The 11,326-nt window shown below is 48.0% G+C and overlaps 8 non-coding genes across 8 annotated transcripts; all 8 read left to right on the forward strand.

The window, feature by feature from the left end:
- The first annotated feature begins 704 nt into the window (after window positions 1-704).
- LOC142691537 (U2 spliceosomal RNA) lies at window positions 705-895 on the forward strand. The gene has a single exon (XR_012860081.1). It is a non-coding gene; the product is annotated as a U2 spliceosomal RNA (small nuclear RNA).
- Window positions 896-2,195: 1,300 nt separating this feature from the next.
- On the forward strand, window positions 2,196-2,386 carry LOC142691539 (U2 spliceosomal RNA). The gene has a single exon (XR_012860082.1). It is a non-coding gene; the product is annotated as a U2 spliceosomal RNA (small nuclear RNA).
- Window positions 2,387-3,658: 1,272 nt separating this feature from the next.
- On the forward strand, window positions 3,659-3,849 carry LOC142691540 (U2 spliceosomal RNA). The gene has a single exon (XR_012860083.1). It is a non-coding gene; the product is annotated as a U2 spliceosomal RNA (small nuclear RNA).
- Window positions 3,850-5,129: 1,280 nt separating this feature from the next.
- Window positions 5,130-5,320, forward strand: LOC142691541 (U2 spliceosomal RNA). Its single transcript, XR_012860084.1, has one exon. It is a non-coding gene; the product is annotated as a U2 spliceosomal RNA (small nuclear RNA).
- A 1,292-nt stretch (window positions 5,321-6,612) lies between these two features.
- Window positions 6,613-6,803, forward strand: LOC142691543 (U2 spliceosomal RNA). Its single transcript, XR_012860086.1, has one exon. It is a non-coding gene; the product is annotated as a U2 spliceosomal RNA (small nuclear RNA).
- Window positions 6,804-8,087: 1,284 nt separating this feature from the next.
- Window positions 8,088-8,278, forward strand: LOC142691544 (U2 spliceosomal RNA). Its single transcript, XR_012860087.1, has one exon. It is a non-coding gene; the product is annotated as a U2 spliceosomal RNA (small nuclear RNA).
- A 1,292-nt stretch (window positions 8,279-9,570) lies between these two features.
- On the forward strand, window positions 9,571-9,761 carry LOC142691545 (U2 spliceosomal RNA). Its single transcript, XR_012860088.1, has one exon. It is a non-coding gene; the product is annotated as a U2 spliceosomal RNA (small nuclear RNA).
- A 1,296-nt stretch (window positions 9,762-11,057) lies between these two features.
- LOC142691546 (U2 spliceosomal RNA) lies at window positions 11,058-11,248 on the forward strand. Its single transcript, XR_012860089.1, has one exon. It is a non-coding gene; the product is annotated as a U2 spliceosomal RNA (small nuclear RNA).
- Window positions 11,249-11,326: the final 78 nt, after the last annotated feature.

Below are 11,326 nucleotides of genomic sequence, written 5' to 3' on the forward strand. Positions count from 1 at the left end.
AATAACAAACTGTGCAAGGATGGAGGTTGTAGGAGCAAGGAGAAGTTGTCTGTAAAGTTGGTGGATGCCTATTTTCCATTTTGCAGTCCCTTGTCTCCCTCTTGTGGCCTCCTGGAGGCAACTAGCTGTGCAAAAAAAAGACAGCCTGGCGGCCGGCTGTTGCAGTGTTGCCCTCTCAGGCAACACTGAGTGACTGGCTGAGCCTCACCGTCTTATATAAAGTTCAGACGGAACTTTGCACGTGTCATAGTGGAGCCCTCAGGATTCCAGAGCCAGCTTTCTGACATCATAATGGGGCCTCAGAGATAAAAGCCTGGGCCCAGGCAGTGTTGGTCAGTGCTGCTCAGCAGGCAGCACTGGACTGGACTGGATTACAGCTGATACAAGGTGTGAAGGAACAAGGGGTGGCTGTGGGCATGCACTTGCTGCCGCTGCCAGTGTTTATCTGCATGGCAGCAGGGCATTTGGGCGTTGCCAGGAAGGCGTTTTTATGTAGATTCCTCCTCTTTCAGCACTGCATTGTGGTGCAAGCAAAAGAAGCAAATCCTGTCTGGCTTCCTCTCCGGCCTTTATTCACCTCCCGTGTAGCTGTGAGTGTGTGAGCCTGCAGGGCCCCATGGAATTGCCTAGAAGTAGGCTGAATCGCTGCAAGGGCTGAACAGCAGTATCGGGCAGGCTCGGGCAACGCGCGGCCCGTTCGGGTTATCGCTTCTCGGCCTTTTGGCTAAGATCAAGTGTAGTATCTGTTCTTATCAGTTTAATATCTGATACGTCCCCTATCTGGGGACCATATATTAAATGGATTTTTAGAACAGGGAGATGGAAATAGAGCTTGCTCTGTCCACTCCACGCATTGACCTGGTATTGCAGTATTTCCAGGACCGGTGCACCCTTTCCTTATGTGTTGACTAAAAGCAGATTCCAAAAGTGTTTTTTGTCTTTGCTATTGTTTCTGTCTTTCTGAAGGGATCTCCCCTTTTAATCCCATTATTTCAACACCTGTTGGACAATGCATGAGTGATAATGAGCTCATTGATTAAATGCAATTAATGAATAGATTGCCACCTCTTGTTGTGTGTCGTCTGTGTTTCTGTGTTTCCGGCATTTCACATTGGAACACCTCATTCACCTTCCTTGTCTTCTCTCCGCCCTCCCTTTTAGGTAAGTTAAAGAGCTGCACCTGAGCCAGCCACTGATTGATTGATTGATTGATTGATTGATTGATTGATTGATTGATTGATTGATTGATTGATTGATGCAGCACAACAGTCAAATAGTGGAGTGGAGTAGGGGAACAGCAAACAGCCAATAAAGCAGCCCGCCCGCTCGCCTGCCCGCCACAATGGACCTACCTGTGTACACTAGATGGATGTGATGGAATGTACTGTCGTCCCTACATTTCAAGAAGAAGTAAGAATTGCAGTTGCAACAAAGCCTTGCTTGCCTACAAAGAGAGCAGCAATTTGGATTTGTTACTATGTTACCTAGAAGAATAACAAACTGTGCAAGGATGGAGGTTGTAGGAGCAAGGAGAAGTTGTCTGTAAAGTTGGTGGATGCCTATTTTCCATTTTGCAGTCCCTTGTCTCCCTCTTGTGGCCTCCTGGAGGCAACTAGCTGTGCAAAAAAAAGACAGCCTGGCGGCCGGCTGTTGCAGTGTTGCCCTCTCAGGCAACACTGAGTGACTGACTGAGCCTCACCGTCTTATATAAAGTTCAGACGGAACTTTGCACGTGTCATAGTGGAGCCCTCAGGATTCCAGAGCCAGCTTTCTGACATCATAATGGGGCCTCAGAGATAAAAGCCTGGGCCCAGGCAGTGTTGGTCAGTGCTGCTCAGCAGGCAGCACTGGACTGGACTGGATTACAGCTGATACAAGGTGTGAAGGAACAAGGGGTGGCTGTGGGCATGCACTTGCTGCCGCTGCCAGTGTTTATCTGCATGGCAGCAGGGCATTTGGGCGTTGCCAGGAAGGCGTTTTTATGTAGATTCCTCCTCTTTCAGCACTGCATTGTGGTGCAAGCAAAAGAAGCAAATCCTGTCTGGCTTCCTCTCCGGCCTTTATTCACCTCCCGTGTAGCTGTGAGTGTGTGAGCCTGCAGGGCCCCATGGAATTGCCTAGAAGTAGGCTGAATCGCTGCAAGGGCTGAACAGCAGTATCGGGCAGGCTCGGGCAACGCGCGGCCCGTTCGGGTTATCGCTTCTCGGCCTTTTGGCTAAGATCAAGTGTAGTATCTGTTCTTATCAGTTTAATATCTGATACGTCCCCTATCTGGGGACCATATATTAAATGGATTTTTAGAACAGGGAGATGGAAATAGAGCTTGCTCTGTCCACTCCACGCATTGACCTGGTATTGCAGTATTTCCAGGACCGGTGCACCCTTTCCTTATGTGTTGACTAAAAGCAGATTCCAAAAGTGTTTTTTGTCTTTGCTATTGTTTCTGTCTTTCTGAAGGGATCTCCCCTTTTAATCCCATTATTTCAACACCTGTTGGACAATGCATGAGTGATAATGAGCTCATTGATTAAATGCAATTAATGAATAGATTGCCACCTCTTGTTGTGTGTCGTCTGTGTTTCTGTGTTTCCGGCATTTCACATTGGAACACCTCATTCACCTTCCTTGTCTTCTCTCCGCCCTCCCTTTTAGGTAAGTTAAAGAGCTGCACCTGAGCCAGCCACTGATTGATTGCTTGATTGATTGATTGATTGATTGATGCAGCACAACAGTCAAATAGTGGAGTGGAGTAGGGGAACAGCAAACAGCCAATAAAGCAGCCCGCCCGCTCGCCTGCCCGCCACAATGGACCTACCTGTGTACACTAGATGGATGTGATGGAATGTACTGTCGTCCCTACATTTCAAGAAGAAGTAAGAATTGCAGTTGCAACAAAGCCTTGCTTGCCTACAAAGAGAGCAGCAATTTGGATTTGTTACTATGTTACCTAGAAGAATAACAAACTGTGCAAGGATGGAGGTTGTAGGAGCAAGGAGAAGTTGTCTGTAAAGTTGGTGGATGCCTATTTTCCATTTTGCAGTCCCTTGTCTCCCTCTTGTGGCCTCCTGGAGGCAACTAGCTGTGCAAAAAAAAGACAGCCTGGCGGCCGGCTGTTGCAGTGTTGCCCTCTCAGGCAACACTGAGTGACTGACTGAGCCTCACCGTCTTATATAAAGTTCAGACGGAACTTTGCACGTGTCATAGTGGAGCCCTCAGGATTCCAGAGCCAGCTTTCTGACATCATAATGGGGCCTCAGAGATAAAAGCCTGGGCCCAGGCAGTGTTGGTCAGTGCTGCTCAGCAGGCAGCACTGGACTGGACTGGATTACAGCTGATACAAGGTGTGAAGGAACAAGGGGTGGCTGTGGGCATGCACTTGCTGCCGCTGCCAGTGTTTATCTGCATGGCAGCAGGGCATTTGGGCGTTGCCAGGAAGGCGTTTTTATGTAGATTCCTCCTCTTTCAGCACTGCATTGTGGTGCAAGCAAAAGAAGCAAATCCTGTCTGGCTTCCTCTCCGGCCTTTATTCACCTCCCGTGTAGCTGTGAGTGTGTGAGCCTGCAGGGCCCCATGGAATTGCCTAGAAGTAGGCTGAATCGCTGCAAGGGCTGAACAGCAGTATCGGGCAGGCTCGGGCAACGCGCGGCCCGTTCGGGTTATCGCTTCTCGGCCTTTTGGCTAAGATCAAGTGTAGTATCTGTTCTTATCAGTTTAATATCTGATACGTCCCCTATCTGGGGACCATATATTAAATGGATTTTTAGAACAGGGAGATGGAAATAGAGCTTGCTCTGTCCACTCCACGCATTGACCTGGTATTGCAGTATTTCCAGGACCGGTGCACCCTTTCCTTATGTGTTGACTAAAAGCAGATTCCAAAAGTGTTTTTTGTCTTTGCTATTGTTTCTGTCTTTCTGACGGGATCTCCCCTTTTAATCCCATTATTTCAACACCTGTTGGACAATGCATGAGTGATAATGAGCTCATTGATTAAATGCAATTAATGAATAGATTGCCACCTCTTGTTGTGTGTCGTCTGTGTTTCTGTGTTTCCGGCATTTCACATTGGAACACCTCATTCACCTTCCTTGTCTTCTCTCCGCCCTCCCTTTTAGGTAAGTTAAAGAGCTGCACCTGAGCCAGCCACTGATTGATTGATTGATTGATTGATTGATTGATTGATTGATTGATGCAGCACAACAGTCAAATAGTGGAGTGGAGTAGGGGAACAGCAAACAGCCAATAAAGCAGCCCGCCCGCTCGCCTGCCCGCCACAATGGACCTACCTGTGTACACTAGATGGATGTGATGGAATGTACTGTCGTCCCTACATTTCAAGAAGAAGTAAGAATTGCAGTTGCAACAAAGCCTTGCTTGCCTACAAAGAGAGCAGCAATTTGGATTTGTTACTATGTTACCTAGAAGAATAACAAACTGTGCAAGGATGGAGGTTGTAGGAGCAAGGAGAAGTTGTCTGTAAAGTTGGTGGATGCCTATTTTCCATTTTGCAGTCCCTTGTCTCCCTCTTGTGGCCTCCTGGAGGCAACTAGCTGTGCAAAAAAAAGACAGCCTGGCGGCCGGCTGTTGCAGTGTTGCCCTCTCAGGCAACACTGAGTGACTGACTGAGCCTCACCGTCTTATATAAAGTTCAGACGGAACTTTGCACGTGTCATAGTGGAGCCCTCAGGATTCCAGAGCCAGCTTTCTGACATCATAATGGGGCCTCAGAGATAAAAGCCTGGGCCCAGGCAGTGTTGGTCAGTGCTGCTCAGCAGGCAGCACTGGACTGGACTGGATTACAGCTGATACAAGGTGTGAAGGAACAAGGGGTGGCTGTGGGCATGCACTTGCTGCCGCTGCCAGTGTTTATCTGCATGGCAGCAGGGCATTTGGGCGTTGCCAGGAAGGCGTTTTTATGTAGATTCCTCCTCTTTCAGCACTGCATTGTGGTGCAAGCAAAAGAAGCAAATCCTGTCTGGCTTCCTCTCCGGCCTTTATTCACCTCCCGTGTAGCTGTGAGTGTGTGAGCCTGCAGGGCCCCATGGAATTGCCTAGAAGTAGGCTGAATCGCTGCAAGGGCTGAACAGCAGTATCGGGCAGGCTCGGGCAACGCGCGGCCCGTTCGGGTTATCGCTTCTCGGCCTTTTGGCTAAGATCAAGTGTAGTATCTGTTCTTATCAGTTTAATATCTGATACGTCCCCTATCTGGGGACCATATATTAAATGGATTTTTAGAACAGGGAGATGGAAATAGAGCTTGCTCTGTCCACTCCACGCATTGACCTGGTATTGCAGTATTTCCAGGACCGGTGCACCCTTTCCTTATGTGTTGACTAAAAGCAGATTCCAAAAGTGTTTTTTGTCTTTGCTATTGTTTCTGTCTTTCTGAAGGGATCTCCCCTTTTAATCCCATTATTTCAACACCTGTTGGACAATGCATGAGTGATAATGAGCTCATTGATTAAATGCAATTAATGAATAGATTGCCACCTCTTGTTGTGTGTCGTCTGTGTTTCTGTGTTTCCGGCATTTCACATTGGAACACCTCATTCACCTTCCTTGTCTTCTCTCCGCCCTCCCTTTTAGGTAAGTTAAAGAGCTGCACCTGAGCCAGCCACTGATTGATTGATTGATTGATTGATTGATTGATTGATTGATTGATTGATTGATTGATGCAGCACAACAGTCAAATAGTGGAGTGGAGTAGGGGAACAGCAAACAGCCAATAAAGCAGCCCGCCCGCTCGCCTGCCCGCCACAATGGACCTACCTGTGTACACTAGATGGATGTGATGGAATGTACTGTCGTCCCTACATTTCAAGAAGAAGTAAGAATTGCAGTTGCAACAAAGCCTTGCTTGCCTACAAAGAGAGCAGCAATTTGGATTTGTTACTATGTTACCTAGAAGAATAACAAACTGTGCAAGGATGGAGGTTGTAGGAGCAAGGAGAAGTTGTCTGTAAAGTTGGTGGATGCCTATTTTCCATTTTGCAGTCCCTTGTCTCCCTCCTGTGGCCTCCTGGAGGCAACTAGCTGTGCAAAAAAAAGACAGCCTGGCGGCCGGCTGTTGCAGTGTTGCCCTCTCAGGCAACACTGAGTGACTGACTGAGCCTCACCGTCTTATATAAAGTTCAGACGGAACTTTGCACGTGTCATAGTGGAGCCCTCAGGATTCCAGAGCCAGCTTTCTGACATCATAATGGGGCCTCAGAGATAAAAGCCTGGGCCCAGGCAGTGTTGGTCAGTGCTGCTCAGCAGGCAGCACTGGACTGGACTGGATTACAGCTGATACAAGGTGTGAAGGAACAAGGGGTGGCTGTGGGCATGCACTTGCTGCCGCTGCCAGTGTTTATCTGCATGGCAGCAGGGCATTTGGGCGTTGCCAGGAAGGCGTTTTTATGTAGATTCCTCCTCTTTCAGCACTGCATTGTGGTGCAAGCAAAAGAAGCAAATCCTGTCTGGCTTCCTCTCCGGCCTTTATTCACCTCCCGTGTAGCTGTGAGTGTGTGAGCCTGCAGGGCCCCATGGAATTGCCTAGAAGTAGGCTGAATCGCTGCAAGGGCTGAACAGCAGTATCGGGCAGGCTCGGGCAACGCGCGGCCCGTTCGGGTTATCGCTTCTCGGCCTTTTGGCTAAGATCAAGTGTAGTATCTGTTCTTATCAGTTTAATATCTGATACGTCCCCTATCTGGGGACCATATATTAAATGGATTTTTAGAACAGGGAGATGGAAATAGAGCTTGCTCTGTCCACTCCACGCATTGACCTGGTATTGCAGTATTTCCAGGACCGGTGCACCCTTTCCTTATGTGTTGACTAAAAGCAGATTCCAAAAGTGTTTTTTGTCTTTGCTATTGTTTCTGTCTTTCTGAAGGGATCTCCCCTTTTAATCCCATTATTTCAACACCTGTTGGACAATGCATGAGTGATAATGAGCTCATTGATTAAATGCAATTAATGAATAGATTGCCACCTCTTGTTGTGTGTCGTCTGTGTTTCTGTGTTTCCGGCATTTCACATTGGAACACCTCATTCACCTTCCTTGTCTTCTCTCCGCCCTCCCTTTTAGGTAAGTTAAAGAGCTGCACCTGAGCCAGCCACTGATTGATTGATTGATTGATTGATTGATTGATTGATTGATTGATTGATGCAGCACAACAGTCAAATAGTGGAGTGGAGTAGGGGAACAGCAAACAGCCAATAAAGCAGCCCGCCCGCTCGCCTGCCCGCCACAATGGACCTACCTGTGTACACTAGATGGATGTGATGGAATGTACTGTCGTCCCTACATTTCAAGAAGAAGTAAGAATTGCAGTTGCAACAAAGCCTTGCTTGCCTACAAAGAGAGCAGCAATTTGGATTTGTTACTATGTTACCTAGAAGAATAACAAACTGTGCAAGGATGGAGGTTGTAGGAGCAAGGAGAAGTTGTCTGTAAAGTTGGTGGATGCCTATTTTCCATTTTGCAGTCCCTTGTCTCCCTCCTGTGGCCTCCTGGAGGCAACTAGCTGTGCAAAAAAAAGACAGCCTGGCGGCCGGCTGTTGCAGTGTTGCCCTCTCAGGCAACACTGAGTGACTGACTGAGCCTCACCGTCTTATATAAAGTTCAGACGGAACTTTGCACGTGTCATAGTGGAGCCCTCAGGATTCCAGAGCCAGCTTTCTGACATCATAATGGGGCCTCAGAGATAAAAGCCTGGGCCCAGGCAGTGTTGGTCAGTGCTGCTCAGCAGGCAGCACTGGACTGGACTGGATTACAGCTGATACAAGGTGTGAAGGAACAAGGGGTGGCTGTGGGCATGCACTTGCTGCCGCTGCCAGTGTTTATCTGCATGGCAGCAGGGCATTTGGGCGTTGCCAGGAAGGCGTTTTTATGTAGATTCCTCCTCTTTCAGCACTGCATTGTGGTGCAAGCAAAAGAAGCAAATCCTGTCTGGCTTCCTCTCCGGCCTTTATTCACCTCCCGTGTAGCTGTGAGTGTGTGAGCCTGCAGGGCCCCATGGAATTGCCTAGAAGTAGGCTGAATCGCTGCAAGGGCTGAACAGCAGTATCGGGCAGGCTCGGGCAACGCGCGGCCCGTTCGGGTTATCGCTTCTCGGCCTTTTGGCTAAGATCAAGTGTAGTATCTGTTCTTATCAGTTTAATATCTGATACGTCCCCTATCTGGGGACCATATATTAAATGGATTTTTAGAACAGGGAGATGGAAATAGAGCTTGCTCTGTCCACTCCACGCATTGACCTGGTATTGCAGTATTTCCAGGACCGGTGCACCCTTTCCTTATGTGTTGACTAAAAGCAGATTCCAAAAGTGTTTTTTGTCTTTGCTATTGTTTCTGTCTTTCTGAAGGGATCTCCCCTTTTAATCCCATTATTTCAACACCTGTTGGACAATGCATGAGTGATAATGAGCTCATTGATTAAATGCAATTAATGAATAGATTGCCACCTCTTGTTGTGTGTCGTCTGTGTTTCTGTGTTTCCGGCATTTCACATTGGAACACCTCATTCACCTTCCTTGTCTTCTCTCCGCCCTCCCTTTTAGGTAAGTTAAAGAGCTGCACCTGAGCCAGCCACTGATTGATTGATTGATTGATTGATTGATTGATTGATTGATTGATTGATTGATTGATGCAGCACAACAGTCAAATAGTGGAGTGGAGTAGGGGAACAGCAAACAGCCAATAAAGCAGCCCGCCCGCTCGCCTGCCCGCCACAATGGACCTACCTGTGTACACTAGATGGATGTGATGGAATGTACTGTCGTCCCTACATTTCAAGAAGAAGTAAGAATTGCAGTTGCAACAAAGCCTTGCTTGCCTACAAAGAGAGCAGCAATTTGGATTTGTTACTATGTTACCTAGAAGAATAACAAACTGTGCAAGGATGGAGGTTGTAGGAGCAAGGAGAAGTTGTCTGTAAAGTTGGTGGATGCCTATTTTCCATTTTGCAGTCCCTTGTCTCCCTCTTGTGGCCTCCTGGAGGCAACTAGCTGTGCAAAAAAAAGACAGCCTGGCGGCCGGCTGTTGCAGTGTTGCCCTCTCAGGCAACACTGAGTGACTGACTGAGCCTCACCGTCTTATATAAAGTTCAGACGGAACTTTGCACGTGTCATAGTGGAGCCCTCAGGATTCCAGAGCCAGCTTTCTGACATCATAATGGGGCCTCAGAGATAAAAGCCTGGGCCCAGGCAGTGTTGGTCAGTGCTGCTCAGCAGGCAGCACTGGACTGGACTGGATTACAGCTGATACAAGGTGTGAAGGAACAAGGGGTGGCTGTGGGCATGCACTTGCTGCCGCTGCCAGTGTTTATCTGCATGGCAGCAGGGCATTTGGGCGTTGCCAGGAAGGCATTTTTATGTAGATTCCTCCTCTTTCAGCACTGCATTGTGGTGCAAGCAAAAGAAGCAAATCCTGTCTGGCTTCCTCTCCGGCCTTTATTCACCTCCCGTGTAGCTGTGAGTGTGTGAGCCTGCAGGGCCCCATGGAATTGCCTAGAAGTAGGCTGAATCGCTGCAAGGGCTGAACAGCAGTATCGGGCAGGCTCGGGCAACGCGCGGCCCGTTCGGGTTATCGCTTCTCGGCCTTTTGGCTAAGATCAAGTGTAGTATCTGTTCTTATCAGTTTAATATCTGATACGTCCCCTATCTGGGGACCATATATTAAATGGATTTTTAGAACAGGGAGATGGAAATAGAGCTTGCTCTGTCCACTCCACGCATTGACCTGGTATTGCAGTATTTCCAGGACCGGTGCACCCTTTCCTTATGTGTTGACTAAAAGCAGATTCCAAAAGTGTTTTTTGTCTTTGCTATTGTTTCTGTCTTTCTGAAGGGATCTCCCCTTTTAATCCCATTATTTCAACACCTGTTGGACAATGCATGAGTGATAATGAGCTCATTGATTAAATGCAATTAATGAATAGATTGCCACCTCTTGTTGTGTGTCGTCTGTGTTTCTGTGTTTCCGGCATTTCACATTGGAACACCTCATTCACCTTCCTTGTCTTCTCTCCGCCCTCCCTTTTAGGTAAGTTAAAGAGCTGCACCTGAGCCAGCCACTGATTGATTGATTGATTGATTGATTGATTGATTGATTGATTGATTGATTGATTGATTGATGCAGCACAACAGTCAAATAGTGGAGTGGAGTAGGGGAACAGCAAACAGCCAATAAAGCAGCCCGCCCGCTCGCCTGCCCGCCACAATGGACCTACCTGTGTACACTAGATGGATGTGATGGAATGTACTGTCGTCCCTACATTTCAAGAAGAAGTAAGAATTGCAGTTGCAACAAAGCCTTGCTTGCCTACAAAGAGAGCAGCAATTTGGATTTGTTACTATGTTACCTAGAAGAATAACAAACTGTGCAAGGATGGAGGTTGTAGGAGCAAGGAGAAGTTGTCTGTAAAGTTGGTGGATGCCTATTTTCCATTTTGCAGTCCCTTGTCTCCCTCTTGTGGCCTCCTGGAGGCAACTAGCTGTGCAAAAAAAAGACAGCCTGGCGGCCGGCTGTTGCAGTGTTGCCCTCTCAGGCAACACTGAGTGACTGACTGAGCCTCACCGTCTTATATAAAGTTCAGACGGAACTTTGCACGTGTCATAGTGGAGCCCTCAGGATTCCAGAGCCAGCTTTCTGACATCATAATGGGGCCTCAGAGATAAAAGCCTGGGCCCAGGCAGTGTTGGTCAGTGCTGCTCAGCAGGCAGCACTGGACTGGACTGGATTACAGCTGATACAAGGTGTGAAGGAACAAGGGGTGGCTGTGGGCATGCACTTGCTGCCGCTGCCAGTGTTTATCTGCATGGCAGCAGGGCATTTGGGCGTTGCCAGGAAGGCGTTTTTATGTAGATTCCTCCTCTTTCAGCACTGCATTGTGGTGCAAGCAAAAGAAGCAAATCCTGTCTGGCTTCCTCTCCGGCCTTTATTCACCTCCCGTGTAGCTGTGAGTGTGTGAGCCTGCAGGGCCCCATGGAATTGCCTAGAAGTAGGCTGAATCGCTGCAAGGGCTGAACAGCAGTATCGGGCAGGCTCGGGCAACGCGCGGCCCGTTCGGGTTATCGCTTCTCGGCCTTTTGGCTAAGATCAAGTGTAGTATCTGTTCTTATCAGTTTAATATCTGATACGTCCCCTATCTGGGGACCATATATTAAATGGATTTTTAGAACAGGGAGATGGAAATAGAGCTTGCTCTGTCCACTCCACGCATTGACCTGGTATTGCAGTATTTCCAGGACCGGTGCACCCTTTCCTTATGTGTTGACTAAAAGCAGATTCCAAAAGTGTTTTTTGTCTTTGCTATTGTTTCTGTCTTTCTGAAGGGATCTC

The sequence above is a fragment of the Rhinoderma darwinii genome (assembly GCF_050947455.1).
Source record: "Rhinoderma darwinii isolate aRhiDar2 chromosome 5 unlocalized genomic scaffold, aRhiDar2.hap1 SUPER_5_unloc_37, whole genome shotgun sequence".
NCBI lineage: Eukaryota > Metazoa > Chordata > Amphibia > Anura > Rhinodermatidae > Rhinoderma > Rhinoderma darwinii.